The 18,075-nt window shown below is 35.4% G+C and overlaps 1 protein-coding gene and 2 long non-coding RNA genes across 4 annotated transcripts in view; 1 reads left to right on the plus strand and 2 right to left on the minus strand.

The window, feature by feature from the left end:
- The window catches only part of LOC136031059 (exocyst complex component 5-like), a 223,056-nt gene that overhangs the window by 45,375 nt on the left and 159,606 nt on the right, over positions 1-18,075 (minus strand). The window lies entirely within an intron of this gene.
- LOC136031576 (uncharacterized) lies at positions 6,242-16,257 on the plus strand. Its single transcript, XR_010618531.1, has 3 exons — positions 6,242-6,630; positions 7,163-7,321; positions 15,541-16,257. It is a non-coding gene; the product is annotated as an uncharacterized LOC136031576 (long non-coding RNA).
- Positions 17,193-18,075, minus strand: part of LOC136031577 (uncharacterized) — a 13,782-nt gene continuing 12,899 nt past the window's right edge. Inside the window, exon 3 of the long non-coding RNA XR_010618533.1 lies at positions 17,193-17,400. This is a non-coding gene — a long non-coding RNA (uncharacterized LOC136031577). The remainder of the gene's footprint in view (positions 17,401-18,075) is intronic.

Consider the following 18,075-nt stretch of genomic DNA (forward strand, 5'->3'; position numbering starts at 1 on the left):
ATCTCTACATGTAAAATAGGGTTGCCAACGAGCAAGTAAGACAAGTAAAGCGAAAATCGTATATGGAATCTGACAAATTCCCGCCGTATAATATTTTTCCCAAAAAACTTTCCCCGCAGAGACTTTTATCCGAACAGAAAAGCTCCCCGTAGAAAACCCTATGTCCAGAAAATTCCTCCTGGAAAATTTATGAATATCTTCCAGTAACAAATACTATATGTAAGCCATTGGCATGTTTCCTAGCTTACGACCGATCCTTCGGGGCTGTGGGGGGAGGGGTTACGTCATCCCCAAAGACATAGTCGTTGGACTTTTCAATTATTTTAGCAAAATGGCCATCTCAAAATTTTGATCGGATGATTTCGGTAAAAAGAGGGCATGTGATAGGGGCTAGTTGCCCTCCAACTTTTTTTCACTTTAAAAGAGCATTAGATTTTTCACTTTCTGTTCAAATGAGCCCTCTCCTAATCTTGTAGGGTCATTGCTCCGGTACGGTTACCGCTGGGAAGATCAAAGAAAAAAAATACAAATAAACACGCATCCGTGATCTTTCTCCTGGCTGAAAATACAAAATTTCAAATTTTTTAAGATGGAAGCTTGGAAACTCCACAATAGGGTTTTCTGATCTGCTGAATCTGTTTTTGCAATTTTCAATAATATTCCTTAATTTTGAGGGGATTTTTCACCCCTTTCTCGAAAATCAGACAAATTTGCGCGGGCTCTTGTCTTCTGATGTGTAAAATAAAACTATAAAAACAATTCTTTAGATGTATCATGAAAAGAGCAATCACCAATGCAACAGCACAAACTCATAAAAAAAAAGAGACAGAAGGAGAAAAGGAAGACTGTTTTCCTAAATTAGTGATTAATATAAACCAGCACTTGAATGAGGCCTTAACCCTACTCATCCATACAATCACATAGGTCAAACAGCAAAGCCAAACACAATCAACCATAAAGAATAATCCATGGACAGGCAGTCATGTCGTCAATAAGTATAAGTCGTCATTTACCAAACAATAGAAAAAATAATAAAGACAAATAATTCAGAGGCAACAACCCAACACAAGGGCTCATCAGGAGAATACACTGGCCTATAGGGTTTCGCCACTTTAAATTCTCTACCCAGCCAAGTTTTGTGGCTACCACAGAATATCCATGGCATCCCCGTGTCAGGTATCACCAAAAAAAAAAATGCCTATGAAAAAAAAAACAGCAAATGTAAAACAACCAAGTAACACCAAAACAAGCTTATCCTGTTAATATATCCCTCTTTTTAGCAACAATAGGTAAACTAGATATGATAAAATTTACCAAATCACAAATATTAACACATTGCAAAAAAAAAAAAAAAAATGAACTAAACAATTATAGAATTCATCTTTACCATGTGGTTATTAAAAAAAAAAATCCGCTCTATTAGAAACACAATTCAAAATAAATGGCGCTGCATCATCATTTGTCGAACCTCCGAAATTAGTTAAAAATTTCTTTAAGTATTTCCAGATAGTTCTTTTGATATTTATTTAAAAGTTCGTTATAATGAAAACTAAATTTTTAAAATTGCCAAGTTAATTTGTTTGCAGAAAAACCTCTTGATATCAATTTTTGGCTTAAGATTTTACATCTATTTTTAAAATCAATATAATTACTACAAATCCTTGCATAACGAAGTAACTGTGATAAAAACGCAGAATATGTGATATTTGAGTGTATATTACTTTCAGGGAATGGGAAACTAATCACTTCAAAATCAAAATCATCCGTTCTATTATACATTTTAAAACTTAATTTATTATTATCACAAATATTTACATTTAAATCTAAGAAATGATCTTCATGACCAGCGCCATGACTAGGTTCAAGAGTAAGCTCTGATGGATATATATTTTTAGAAATATCAATGAAATCCTTACAATTTAAGACCAAAATATCATCTAAATATCTTTTATTATTTGACAAAACATGTTTCAAATTATTTGGATTATTCTTATCCATCATATATTTATATTCTAATTGACTTAAAAACAAGTTAGCTATAAATGGGCTGGCATTCCCCCCCCCCCATGAGTATTCCCACGATTTGCTTGTACAAATCACCACCAAATCTTATATAAGTATTGTATAAAACAAATTCTAATAACTCAAAAATCATATCCAAGCTGTAACATCTCAAGTTAACTGTGGTATTAAAGCAATTTGTCCATATAGCCTTTTTATTATAAGTGTCTATTTTTAAGAACCTTTTACTAGATAAGAGGAAAGATTTCTTGATAACAGTTTTTAAATTATCTAACACTACATTAAGTGATAAATTAGTATACATTGTCGCAAAATCGAAAGACTCAATTCTTTTAGCTGAAACCATTGTTAAAGAATCTATCACCTGCAGTGAATTATTAACACTCCAATATGGATTAAAATTCGAAAACTTTTTAATACCAGAACAATAGGTTTTAAGTTTATTTACAATTTCCTTTAAAATTAAAGAGAGGTCAGTAGCAGCGATGCGGGTTGGACATTTAGCTGCTCCAGCAATAAACCGTGGTTTAGGGGGATTCTTATGAAATCTTACAGTCCAATATAGGAAAGGGAACTTTTTATCATTGTCATTTATTTTAATATTAAAATTTATAAAAAGTATTTCTTCAGTCTTTCCAATTAAATTCTCATCCTCTAAATTTACCTTTTCGTAAACATTAGTTGTGCATAACTTCGTTTTTAAGATATCACAATACAGCTTTTGACAAATTATGGCAAAATTATTATTAGCTTTATCCACTGGCACAATTACAAATTCATTCTGTAGATTAGCAATTGCTTGTTTAATCTTCGCATTATAATGCGAAGTATAATGCCAGTATGTATTCTGGCCAAAACTCTATCTCTTAGAGTTTCGTTTAATCTTGTGCCGAATCGCTCTTTACTTAAAGTTCGTTACCACAAAATGTTTGATGATGTAGCTGGCAGTGTGGTCTTTGCCCTTATTTGATTATTAAATTTTGAGAAAATCCTATTTTTTCAACTGAAAGTAAGGAGTTCTTTTAACGCTTAAGACTAACAAAAATTATTCCGTATATAAGTGGGGCCACTCCCACCCCAACTCACCACTCTTTATACCAAAGTATTTTGTGGTTTAAAAAATTTTCTTGTTTCGAACCAACTGCCCTTTTGTTTAAGCAGTTCTTCTTAAGGAATTGGAACAAAAAGTCAAACTTAAGCGAAAAGAGCAATGTGTTGAGAAGGAGGCAGCCCCCCTCATATACAAAATAATTTAATGTTCATTTCAACTTTTGACGTTACTCCTTACCTTCGTTTGAAAAAATTTGTCTTTTTTATTTAATTTCAGACCGATTTCCAAACCATGACGAGACTTAACCCAGATATGATTTTGAGTACCAGCCCAATTAACCCCCGATTTTTTTATTTGAAGTTGTACATAGCCATAACTTTGATGCAATTTATATTACCCTACTTTTTATTTTATTTTTTCCTTAACAGTTAAAATTTTGGATTTTAATTATAAGTTTGGAGAAAAATTTAAATACTCAGTCAAAATTTCGATGAACAATACTTTCGTTGAATAAGTCCTTAATAACGTAACATAGTTTCGGATGGACGAAGAGGGGTATTATTGTTCAGATGGAGGAAAATTCTGCGGAATTGTTTTATCGTCTACACGGCCGAAGCCATCTTGACCTCTAAAATAGTGTACTCTGACATATAAGTACATTATAAGCATTTGTTTAAATTCATTGAAACATTATAATTACAAGGAAGAGACTTCTAAACAAGAAGAGAGAAATATTTCCCTCTAAAATCGCTCAAAATATAATTCCTGGCACCACTTGCCCCCACGCTCTCCCCAAAAAAAGAAAGATTCTTATCAAGGTTTATGATGCCTTGCCTTTTCTTTTCAACCTCAGTGCCGGTTGGCATAAGAATGTAACATTTTATGCTACAGAGAAAAAGATTGTCACAACCTCCCCCTTTTGGGACCAATAAAAAGGTGTAAACCGAAGATATATCCGTTAGACATGAGGAATTAGATTTCGGTTGCCCCTCCCCTCCCTTCCCCAAAATTTATTGTACATTTTTCCAAAGCCTCAGTAAGAATTACGATACTTAGGCATTGAAATGCACTCCTTGAAGCCTCTTTCCCCTCTCACACCTCCACAAAGCTCCCGTCCCCTTCCCAATTGCTCATGCACACTTACCTATCCCTATATACTATTTTATGAAATATAAGTAAATCATTTGAGTTAAATGAAGCTTAATAAACGTAAAAAATATTGTTTTGGAGTAATGAGGGAGGTACCAACCCGCAGAGACAATAATTTTTACCCTCCCCCTGCCCCTTTTTAAACTTATCAGAATTCTAATGGAAATTTTGGGCAAGGACGACCCCTGATTTATAAAAACCAAGGCGTAACGCATCGATAACTCTTTTTTTGAGGGAAAAATACAAAATTACACATTTTATAAATATGAGCTTGAATCTTCTACATAAAGGCTTTCTAAAATGCTGAATTGGTAAAATGCTAGTTAATTGACTTCTTGCTATCTCGGGAAGGGTTTAGGTTAGGAAAATGAAACTTCCAGGGATGAATCTACAGACTAAAGTATGTCCCAAGAAGGTATTTTAAAGCACCCATCTCTAATCATTCTCCTTCTAGAGGGCCCTGAAATTTGCCTACATGACAGGTCTATACCTATTGAAATTTTGACAAAACAACATTTTACCTTGATTTTCAGTTACTAGTTGCTTTTTCTCTACCTTCAATTCTATAAATGCAATAGACTAATCCTGTGGTTGACAAAGTGCGGCTGCAGGGCTGAATATAGCTCTTTGTTTACTTAGTTGCGGCTCTAGCAAAAAAAATATCCACGGAAGGCGCAATAACATTTTCATTGAATTTCTTTATTTCATTAGAAAAAAATGCTTCTGATTTCTCTGAAAACTCGTCAATAAGTCAAAAACATGGACTTTTTTGTTTAGGCTAAAAGCATTTAAGAATAATTCTAAAAAGAATTAAAGAGTTAACATTATTTTCAAAACCATTAAAGATACAACTCATAAAATTTTTCGAATATAAGCACACACCACACCGAAGATCTGAAATTGGTTTTGGCTTTACCATTTGCAGCTGACAAGTCTTGTAACATAAATGACGACTTATACTTATTGACGACATGACTGCCTGTCCATGGATTGTTATTTATGGTTGATTGTGTATGGCTATGCTGTTTGACCTATGTAATTTTATGGATGAGTAGGGTTAAGGCATCATTCAAGTGCTGGTCTATATTAATCACTAACTTAGAAAACAGTCTTTCTTTTCTCCTTCTGTCTCTATTTTTTTTTTATGTGTTTGTGCTGTTGCATTGGTGATTCCTCTTTTCGTTATAAATAATAAAGCAAAAGTTTCGTTTTTTGTAAAATATATTTCTCCTTCAGGCACTAAAGAAGAAGTTTTAGGATTATTACCATCCGAAACTCAGGCAAGTGAGAGAAGCATTGTCTTGGTTCTCGTCATACCTAACTGACAGATCTATCGTCACAGAAGTTACAGACGAAAAAGTTCCAATTGAATACGGAGTACCCCAAGGTTCTATTCTTGGGCCAACCCTCTTCCTCATATATGTAAACGATCTCTACCGACTTTTTAACACCCTGTGCTGATTTCAAAGTTATTTGAAACCAATTAGGAAAGATTATTTGTATGGTTTGTTGCTCTGGGTGATTATGGGCCTCTTAGCTATCTTCCAGTATTAATTTATAATAATATTGAAAATTTTAATTTCTTCAATAGTATTGAAAGATCCTGGGCTAGCTGCTACTTTCATATTATTGTTGTGTTATTGTGTCTTAGCCGTCATGTTTATCTTTGTATTGTAGTGTATGTTGTTATTGTATCTTTGTCTAGGCCTAGTTTTTTGAGCTTGTCTCCCCATGGGCCTATGTCATATATATGCATGTATATGCGATAATAAATAAATGAACTTGAACTTGAACAGATGGGGTTGAAAATATGACTGGCATAAGAAAAAGTGTTTGTTGCTATTTTTAAAGAAATAAAATGATAATGAGGAACTTATTTACCACTGTATCCTTCCTCAAGAAGCGCTTCATGTGCAAACATTTCCGGAAGAAATTTGTAAATTTATGAATTAATGATTACCATTATCAGCTCTTATTATCAGTTTAGCTACAGCTCTTAATCATCGTCAATTCAAAGAATTTAATTGGAAATGGAGATTGATTACGATTGATTGGATATTAAAAGTGATTTATTACAGAAGACCTTAGAATATATCAATCCATTTGTACCTGCTGCCTGAAAAATAAATCTCACTACCCTTTCAGATTGTTCGAAATTTTTTCATTCTTTCTTATATCATTTTGTGGGATTTTACCAGGTTTAGCACATTTTAAAATTGTTTTGTCCATCTGAAATGACCAATATAATTTCGTCAAATATTTTCTTTTAGCCATAAATCATTCCTTCGGGAGTTTCTAGAGCTGATTTAATCCAAATTCTGGAGCAAGAGAATCTCTTGTGTTCGGATGACCTTAAAAAATGTTCGAACTGACACACTGGATTTATTGGGATGGTTCTTCTGTTAAAGGTACGCCGCTATTCCTCAGAGGTATTTTCATATTTGAATTGCGATGTTGAGTGTTTTTGCATAACATGCAGTTCTTTTATGTTTATGCCTTTTATTTGAGTAAAATTTTTATGTACACTTCACGAATTTGGCAGTGTTTTTTTTTTTTTTTTAAATTATAAAGTTACCTTTCTGTTTGTATTCTCTTACTGTATTCTCCTTTTTCTTTGCTTACTTCTCTATAGGGCTTTCTTTAGCTTTATAAAGATATAGAAATAAAATCATGACCATAAAAATATTATAGTTTTTCCAAAAATGAAATAATGCACACATACAACATTTGTTACAAAAAGCTTTTCAACTATCAGAGAACACAAGTACCAGCATAAGATTTCCAATTTATCTCGTAGCAGTATTGTCTCTTATGTTTGCTTACAAAATATGTGTTTGAGACATTACTAGGAAGCTCTGTTGCGTAACTTAACTAATTTCTATTAAATTCAACAACATTTTGTCTGTAATATAAGTGGGATCTAAAATGATTCTTTTCTAGATGTCACCAATTACTTCGGATGTTGAATGTATTGACTGGCCAAAAATAGAGCATAATGGTCAATTGTGCGAAGACCCTTTCTATAATGAGATAGAAGACCTGGCATTGGCGGAATATTAAAAAAAAATAATAATAATAGCAAATGAAGAACTAATTGTGGTATGACAATTTATTTTGCAGTCACACACAAAGTGAGAACTTAATTTAACTTTACTGTTGTCAAGCCTTTCCGTTTTATTGAAAAATAGGAAATAAGAAAAAAGAAATCGGCTTCTAAATCGCACGGATAGTATGGCCATGCTGCATGCGTTACTGAGTGTCAATGTGCATCCCATGTTTTTATTGCTACTGCGGTATGATAACTGGTATTCTAACTTCAGACTAGGATTTAACAGATATTATAGGTGGAGTTCAACCGGTCTTTTTAATCGGCAGTAATCTCTTAATTCAATATCTCTAATCCGTTAGTTTCATCCAACAATTTATCGCTATAAGTATAAAAAAGTTAAATGATTTCATTGTCGTTCATTGTAGTGAATTAATAACCTTTTTTAAAATAGTTTTTTGCAATTAATTAGAATCATTTATACTTAAAAATAGATATATTTATTCCAAAATTAAGGAGAAATAACTTAAACAGGCTCGTTGGGTTTCTAAAATGTACTGGGACAGAGAAACCCCGTCAGCACCCCTCAGGGATGACCATTCTAGACAGTGACATATAATATATATATATATATATATATATATATATATATATATATATATATATATATATATATATATATATATATATATATATATATGCATCCTGCATTAGTCTGAAGCTGTTCTCTTTTATTTTCAAGGGGAGGAACAAATGCATATAAGCCTACCCAAGAAGTGAAGAACATGTTGAAGCATGGGAGAAAATCTTAAAATGAAGTAAAAGTAGGAATTTCCAAAATATTAACCCTCCCTTTGAACAGAAGCTTTCACCCCCCCCCCCCCTACCCCTAAAAGAATAAAGACTGATTAATTTATATTGATTTAAATATGGATGTGTGCTTACCATCCAAAAATAATAGTCAAATTTAGAAAATAAAGCTTTCGAAAGCTTCTTCGATTTTTTTCTTCGATTCGAAGAAAGCTTCTTCTTCGAATTTTAGAAAACAACAGAGGTGATATAACAATTAATACGAAAGGAATATAAATAATTCTGGGCTGACTTTGTCATACCCTAAAAATTTACTGTTGGCAACATGGGAATGAGGCCTATTTTGCAGAAAAAGGACATGAAGAAAAGGAAAAGAAAAAGGACATGAAGAAATCCCAAGACTATTCAAAGCCATTACTCATTTGAAAAAAAAAACATAATAAACGCCATATATGCTATATCCTGGGTGATTGTGGTTGAGTTTGACTCTTTGCTGTTAATGGGATAAAGCTTCTGCATTACTTTGAGGTTATTTTCATATTGATTTCTACACTCTAGAGATAGATTTTTAGCTAAGGAGAATTTGAGAGACCTTCTCCAATTCCTAGCATAGGTCTTTTTCTCTGGATGTTTTTATCAACGCCATTTCTTTTCTCATATTGACTAGCTCGCCATCTACATCGCCTTTTTCATATAGCACTATTTTTGTGGCTTTTCATATAGCGCCGGTCTGTAGTTGCCAAGTATCTGTCTTCCAAAAGTCCGCAGATTAAGTACACTGAGTCGTTTATCTTTTACATTTGGAGAAACCTTTCATGAAGTGCTGATTTTTTCTCAGAACAAGCAGAAGAGGGGAAGGAACCCCCGAAAGTGCCGTATTGTACCCGCCGATATTTAATTACCCGTAAATTGCGGGGAATAGGTGAGGGGGTCCTTACGCTTCCCTTATTCCTGGGTTATTTCAGTAACTTTGTTATTCATTCAGTGCTTGGTGCGTGGATTTGAAATAGACTTTCTTCAGATTATTATTAACCTGTCTTATAGGTTGCGACTTGTGCTTGCTGGCAAACTGATTGTGGAATAGTGAAACAACAATATACACGAGCTTTCTGAGAAATGGCTGGTGATCCATGTCTCAGATGTAAGAAAAACGTTACAAGAGTTCAAGGCGGAATTCAATGCCGTACCTGCACGAAGTGGTTACATTTCTCCTGTGCATCCGTCACCTACAGCAAAGAAGCTACTGAAAAATTATTGGGGAAGTGGCAATGTCATCGATGCAAAGAAGTAACTAACACACCAAAAGTCGCGACAGTCGGACCTCCAAACAGCCAAAGCCAGCACAACCAAGGTTCCATTACTGCATCTACTACTTCAACGCAGTCTTTAGACAACAATGAACCCTCAATCATCGTTGAAAGTCCTTTGGTTCACGAAACCCCTACCATACAATCTCGTAGCGAACCTTTCAGTTATTGCCACACCCAGACTGAAGCCAGCACATGATTTCGCTCTTTCTTCTGTAGTGAGTGGGAGCATGCCTCCTGCCGTGGAATAAATTCTGATATTGTCCTCTCGATGAAACTTCACGACCCAAAATCAATCTTGTTTCGATACGAGTGTTTATCCTGCTCCAAGCGGAATGTAGCCCATCTGCAGTTACAAGTTAGGACAATGGCAGATCGCACGAAAACCGTCAATCCAAATGAACAGGGACGATCAACCCAAAATTCCGGCGATCAAGCACTGTAATCCAATGTGGCTCAAATGTGAGCAGCCGGTCTTGGTGCAAGTACACCAACTGTAGCCTACGCAGCCAACCCAATCGAAACGCTTCTATTAGCTGAAAAGGAGAAGCGATTGCGGGAAGAAAAACGATGTAACTTAGTCATAGCGGGAATTCCTGAGTCTGATAATCTGAATAGAATAGTGTCACAAGTAATCATTGAACTTTGCCGAAAGAACAGCTTAGGAGCCACCTCAGAAATCGATGACTTTATTGAGACTAGGCGACTAGGAAAAACAAGAGAAAATGACAAACCAAAAAAGCTCCTTGTAAAGCTCCGAGATGACGCTTAAACTTTGGCAAAACGAAATACCATTCTGAAAAACACCAAAAATTTTCGAAATTCTACAGATCCCCAGACCCGCTATGAGATCTACATAGGGCCTGATCTTACACGACTCCAGCTACAGACTCAAGCAGAAAGAAGGAATCTCAAAAGAATTGAAAATGCCATCCATGAGCGAGTAGCAATAGATCAAACACAACAATACCAACAAAGAACCATAGACAAAACAGTGAATAATATTTTACTTGACTACTACCACCTGACACCCCCACCATCAACTCTACAAATAATAACTATGACAAGGCCAGGAATCCGTAACCCACCGTTATCTGAGCTGTCCCCTTCTTGGTGCCAATTCTACAGAAACATACCTCCACCATCTAATCTGTAAAATGGGGAGCAAGACCAGCAAAGCTTCAACTCGGTGTTCTGCAACGTGAGGAGCCCATCTGACAATCGCCACGACGACCTGCAAAAAGGTAGAAAAACAGGTAAATCCCAAACCAAATCGACTCAAGCAAATCAAAACAAATCCAAAATGCATCATCACCACCTCCACCTCAATAAGTACTCAAGGTCTAAGTCTAGAGACTCATGATTTTTCTTCCTGCAATCTGGAAAGAGGGAAAAAGAAAACAGTTTTTAATACGAAGCCAACCCAAACTTACCGCTTTCCAACAATAACCCTGTCGAATGTTCGCTCTCTCAGCAACAAGACAGAAGATATGGAAGTTTTCTTAAGGAGACGCGACATTGACGTCATGTGCATGACGGAAACATCAATTTCGTCTTCTACTTTGGCCATTATCGACGGGTACTCCTGTTACATTTCCCCACGCTGCAGCACATCAAGTGAGCCTATGACGCACGGTGGCGGTGTCGGTTTCTAATGCAAAGAAAACATGCCTCACTGGATCCTGGATGTCTCAGTGCCAAAGACCCATGACATCGAAGTTTCATGGCTTTGGGCACGACCAAAAGGCCTACCTCGTCAAGTGTCGTCACTGAAATATGCCACAGTATATTTCCCTCCAAGATGACCATACCGGCGACAACTAGTGGAATATCTCCAACAAAGTTGTGACCTCATCAGAACTAAATACCCATATGCTGGAATCTTTCTTTGTGGGGACTTCAACGACCTGAAGCCGAACTGGATCGAAAGCTCTACAGCCCTTCGTCAAATAGTTAATGTGAAAACAAGAGGAGAAAACACCTTCGATTTCATCTTCACTACACTTGGTGATTTCTACTTAGATCTCTCGGCGGAAGCACCACTCTCAACCAGCGACCACGCAACTGTTCAATTGCGACCAAAGTCAACAGTGGAACCTAGTAAACCAACCCAGTTCACTTACCGTTCGCTCACAGAGGAAGGCATAATTGGCTACCAAGAATGGCTCAACTCGGTATGCTGGTTCCGCCTTTTCAAAGACGAAAATTCAAACAGCATGACCGAACTCTTCTATGAGAAAACGACTCGAGAGTACGAACGATTCTTCCCTGAGAAGCGAGTTACAATCAAGCCACAGAGCAAACCATGGGTTAACCCGAACATAAAAGCTGCAATGAGAGAGCGAGGCATGCCTTACAAGACAATGCCCCATTTTGATGAATATAAACGGAAGAGAAATATAGTAGTGAGACTTCTAAAGCAAGCTAGGCGTCTGTATGGACACCAACTATTCGCTAGGTTGTCAGCCAGTGATCCAAGGAAGTTCCACACAACTATACGGAAGTTAATGGGACAGCAGAAGTCAAAATCCATTCTGAGGGACGAGCTAGGAAAGAATTTAACCACAGAAATAATTAATGCCCACTTCTCAAATATTTGCCGCCAACAGCCTCCCCTCAATACTTTACCACAGAATGGTCCGATTGAAACCATCCCTGTCATCGCAGTTTCCCAGGTCCAAAAAAAAACTCCAACACCTAGATATTAGGAAAACCTCTTACCCCGGCGAAATTCCTATAAGGCTGATACACGCATGCTCCCCTTCCTGGCCACGTCATTGGCTATGATGTATAACCAGTGTCTACTGGAAGGCGTTTTTCCAGATAAGTTTAAAAAGGCATTTACCACGCCTATTCCGAAGAAAACATCACCGACCTCACTGTCAGACCTTAGGCCGATTTCAAAGATGACCATCATCTCGAAAGTCTTTGAAGATTTTGTTTTACAGTGGCCACTTGCAGAAGTAGAACATTAAATCGACCCTATGCAGTTCGGTTTTCGTCGAGGGCATAGCACAACACATTATCTGGTCAGATTACTTCATGATCTACAAGAGCACCAAGAAATTTCGGAGGGCTTTTCTGATATAATAATTTCTGATTTCGTGAAAGCTTTTGATCTCCTTGACCACGAGACTGTTATCAATGAAGCCCGTGCCCTGGATGTCTCGCAGTTTCTGATGTGCATCATCACAAGTTTCCTTTCTGTTCGTCAACAGTGCGTACAACTTGAAAACGGGGAAGCATCCAACTTCCAAGACATCACATGTGGAGCAGCCCAAGGAAGCAAGCTAGGTCCCATCTTATTTGTCATTGTAATCAACCGACTGATGAGACAACATAAACAAAGGTACAAGTTCGCAGATGACTGTTCAAAAAGTCTACTACGATTCCTTTCACAAACACACGACCAACTCGAGCCCCTGGTTGCAGAGGTTCGAGATCAAGCTGATCAAGTGAAACTCCAGCTAAGTCTTGAGAAAAGCTGTGTGTTGCGTGTCAACTTCCTAAAGAATAAGAGCATTGGCGAACCTGCACCTCTCCAAACAAAGAAATCAGTCAAAATACTCAGCATCACACTAAGTGACGATCTTAGGTTTGGAGATCACATCAACCAGATCACAGCAAAAGCAGCTGGTCTTCTAAAATCCTTTGCAAATCTCAAAAGGTTTGGAATGACAGAACAACTCCTTCTTTCGTGCTACAAAACTTATGCGATGTCCATAGTCATGTACGGTTGTCCTGTCTGGCACCCATCGCTAACAGAGAAAGACAGAAAACAGCTTGAAACAATTTAGTCAAGAGCCTGCAAAATAATTCTTGGATCAAATTACAAAAACTACAAAGAAAGCTTGTGCGTACTCAGGCTCCCAACCCTGGATGAAAAGAGGCACAAAACACTGATGAAGTTTGGAGCTGACATCCTGAAGTCCCCAACGTACCAAGATATCCTGCCTCAGTATAATTCAGTGACTCACGCACACAAGACGAGGGTGGCAACTTTTAAAGAGGGAAAAGAACTGTTAGAATGCCTGCCTACACACTCAACGATAAGATTTTTAAACTCCTTTGTTCCATACTACGTGAAGCACTACAACGACAATATCCTCAAATCAAAGTGATAGCTCATCATCTGTGTTCTTTATGTTGAGTCTTTTTGCGTTTTTCTATTTTCTTTTTTTTTTTTTGTTTGACGATACCCATGTTATTGCATTGTGATAAAGGGAAAGAATAAAGATTATTATTATTAAAAAAAATAGACTCTAGGATAATAATATATTTCTCTAATATGTTTACTATAATTCTTCAACTGTTTTGACGTTTCTTTAACCCCCCCCCCCCCCCATCCCCAAACAAAATGCACTAAGCCCACCAAAAATCAACACTAAACATTAGTTTAGTAAGAGCTAAAATTTAAGTAACGTGTAACATTAAACGAATTAGCAAAAAACTTTTAGCATTTAATTTCATAACAAAATAATTTAAGTTTTCTTAGTCAAAGTAAAGAAATTCAACAAATCATGGGAATAGATAATGGTAAGACGTTAATAATAATAAAAAGTAAACAATAGAGTCTCTCGCTATAAAATAACATCTCCAATCCGGCTTACTGGTGTGAAAACTGAGATTCTCATATTATTTAGGTACAACACCATCGTTTCTGGTTTTTTAAAGTAAGGACTGTCGAACTTGATTGTTTTAATTGATTAAGTGGAAGCCTATACAACCAAATATGTCTTTAGAAATTAGAAAAAATCAGGAGTTTAATTTTTAATTAAAAAGACCTCTATAGAAAGCTATGCAATTTCAGTAAAGGGAGAAAAATCAGTAAAGCATTATTTTTGCAATTTTTATAGTAAAAAAGCCATTGTCAAATTTAGCTGAATCATTTTACTCATTGATTTTCACGGTTACATTTGGCAACACTAATGAAAATACTGTTTTGGACTAAAAGCCTCAAAATCGTTAAACAACTAAAACAAATATCTTTGAACTTTGAAAATCGTATTTGCCAGGTATGAATATGCCTATAATGGGTTCAAGAGGTAATTTTTTTTTTATATTTTCATAATAGGCTGTAGGAGTACATACGTTTTTTATTTTCCTGTCCTTGTTCGAAAACTTTCTAATTAAGGAGTGGAATTCTAGCAACAGGTTCGTTTCCCCACTGATATTTTATTTCATTTTTCTGACTCTATCCTGTTGTCATTGCTAACTCTTGTTGTCAATGAGAAGGTAATACATGTTCACAAAAGACTTTTAACTGTGCAAGCAAGCATTCCTAGACGCCCTTCTTGTCCCAATAAGAAAAATTTTTACTTGTTATGTTCATTTTGGAAATTTTGAGCTTTTATTTTTTAATCATATAAATAACTTATATTTTTGTTTTGATTATTTTATCCCCTTTGTAATTTTATGAGTTAGCATTATTTTGACACTTCTGCTGATCTGGCATTGAACTTCTAATTTTAAAAGTTTAATTTGTTTTTAACGTTTTTACGGTATTTGACATTGACCCTTCTATAGTTTTTGTTGTTGTTTGCTTGTTCCTTCTTGGTTCTCTTTTCGTTTTATTCCCGATATAGTACAAATTTGGCCCATTTGTGCTTGTTATAGCCATTTTTCAGTAGCAAATCTTATCTTACTATATTAGACCATCCTGTACAGGAGTATCAATTGTTTTAAACTGATAATTGATAAGAATCATGGCTCTCATATCTATTTTTGTCATTGCTTTATTTAATTTTAGTAAAAGAGTAGTTTTGGGAACCATGTTTTATTTCATATTTTCCGGATTTATATTTTCAAATGGCTTCAAGTGATGATCTCATTGGTATAATAAGATTTTTATTAACGTTATGGACTCTTTATAGATTTTACTAGCTCTATTTCTAAGGCATATGTCAAGGTCACACTCCTTTGTTCAAAGAGAAAACTTATGCTGTTTTCTTCGGATAAAAATTAGCACAACTTATTTTAATTTGTATGTTCAAATATTTCATTTTCAACGCGTTATTAGCGTCATGTTTCTATAAGTCTAGACTATTTCTGAAATCCCCTCTCATACCTTCTTTAGCTATTGTGCAATACCTAGAATTAATCAATCCTAGGTGCCAGCACTTGTTCATTGAAATTAATTGCAGCTTTTTCCGCAGTCTAACCCTGGATATACAGAGCACGGATCTGTGGAAAACCCTGCGGACTGCGTATTGCAGAAGAATGCAAGTGCTTCTGCAACTCATCCTATATATTTCTAGTCTGGGTCCCAGCACATGTTGGAATTTTAAAATTTGTCAGAGTATATTTGTAAAACCCACTCAAAATGAATATCTTGCATGTATTTATAATGTGTTATGTGATAGAGAGGCTAATAATTTTATTATAAGTTGCATAAATCCAATTTTAGAACTTTATGACTATAAAGCACCACCTGATGGACTTGTGCATGATGTTAGATCTGTTGCTGTTACTGTGTTTGGATTGAGAAGAGTTCATGCCGAAACCCGTTCAGTTTTACATAAATGGGGGAGAGTTTGCTCGCCCTTCTGTGATATTTGTAATGAGTCTGATGATGTTAGGGATATTTTCATGAAGTGCACAAAATATGAAGTACAAAGAAATCTGTTTAGAAACTAGATTATAAATTATTTTGGTGCATTTACAATGGGAGCAATCCTAGGTTAGGCTAAGTCCGCTAAGTGGGTCCATAGAAAGACTATGTTGTTGTTGACTAAGCATATAAAGAGCATTCTCTGATTTTTTATTTTTCAAGTTATAATGTATAATGTGTAATGTATATATTGACCTTTCTATTTCGTACTTATTTTTTCTTTTATAGATGCTTTAATTGTAGTACTGCATTAAAAATCAAAACCTGCTATAATATTAATAAAATTTGACTAAAGCTAAGACTTAGAAAACGATGAAAGGATTTTGCGCATTTTTGAGGTTCCAAGGGTGTTTTTGACAGCAAATTATATAAAACTGGATAAGCAAAGTTGGCGAACTCTCATAGGCCATGTGGAAGCCATAGGAAGACAAATATTTCGTAGGGTTGGTTTCCGGTCCATATGAATATCTCTTTACTGTTTGACTATCGCTTTAGCTTTGCCCTAGGATAAGAGAGTAACATCAAGAAATGAAAATAATCACTTTTATGTAACACTAAAAAACATATGCCAGCTTTCCTTCTTACAGAGACAATTTAACTTTCAAGTCTTTCCTCACTTTGACAGGGTTGATTCAAAAGTCACCAGCTGATCTTTGATGAAATTTGATGAAAATGATGAAATTCTTGAGAGCCAAACTAAAGTAAAGCCAAGATAAATAGTCTCTCGGGGGGAATGAAGGCTACCATAACTTTTTCAGAGTTTTACGGAAAGGATTATTTTCATTTCCCGATGATGGTCTATCATCCTAATACAGAATTGAGGTAGATATTCATACAATAAGGTTAATTCAGATGGTATATCCATGTCTAAACCATATATGCACCTCTATCCCTTAGATATTAAAACTGCAAGTTCATACCATAGGCCATTTGCAGATATGATCTTATTGACCCCCGTGCTGCCATGAACTGACGCATTAGAATAAACAGATACCCATGGTTAGATATTTTAAAACAGTGAATGTTTTTTTTTTACTAAATTCCTTTACAATGTTATGTGTGTAATTTCATTTCTGATTTCCCTTTACTATGTTGTCATCAATCTATGGATTTCGTCTTACGAATAAATTCAATTAAATTAAATCTGATAACACTATTAAAATTTTAGTTATATCTCATATACAATTTATTGCACCATCTTAATGTAATATAGTTTAATAAAAACAATTAATTACAATACTATAAATAAATATAAGTTTAGCATTCACTACATCATATATAGCTCAAGATTGAGAAAGGACATGACACATATTGAAGGTCACAGTTCCCACCATTCTCGCCAATGGCTTGAGCTTCTTCATATTCATCAGTAGATATTTTGCTTCTGATGTCTCCCGATCTTACCCTTAGAAATATACAAGAAGATAGAACAAGATTCAAAACCTGTTGTACTCTAATTTATTTTTGATAAATACATACCATTAATAAAATTATATTAAGAAGATATGTGAGCAAAGGTTGAGTTTCGTGGACTTGCTACACTTCCCCACTACACAGTTTCTCTTATAGAAATGCTTAGGTTTGCCTATAAAATGACCTTATGTAGATGTGATGCCCGCCTCTCGTAAGAAACATTAAACTACAAGGCCCATAGTCCCAAAATCCAAATAGAGACAGCCCATTATACTGAAATCAGGGCTAGTTTCTTCGCATTACGTAATAAGCTACAAGCACTAACATTGAATATCTTGCTGTCACAATATACCAGTGTCTTAACAGATTAAATAAAAAATAGCTTTTTAACTGAGAGTAAGGAGCCACATTAAAACTGAAAAGGAATAGAAACTATTCTTTACATGAAGTGTTGCCTCAATCTCAATACCTGGATCTTGACAATAAGTTCTTAGCGCTTAAAACAAAAGATTCCTATTCTGATTAAACGGCCCTTGTGTTTCAGGAGTCGTTCTTAAAAGCATGGGACAAACAGTCAAACTTTACCGAAAAGAATAAGGTATTAAGGATGGGGATATCCCTTCATATACGGGATAGTTTCTGTTTCTTTTGAGTCTGAATATTGCTC

The sequence above is a fragment of the Artemia franciscana genome, chromosome 9 (assembly GCF_032884065.1).
Source record: "Artemia franciscana chromosome 9, ASM3288406v1, whole genome shotgun sequence".
Taxonomy (NCBI): domain Eukaryota; kingdom Metazoa; phylum Arthropoda; class Branchiopoda; order Anostraca; family Artemiidae; genus Artemia; species Artemia franciscana.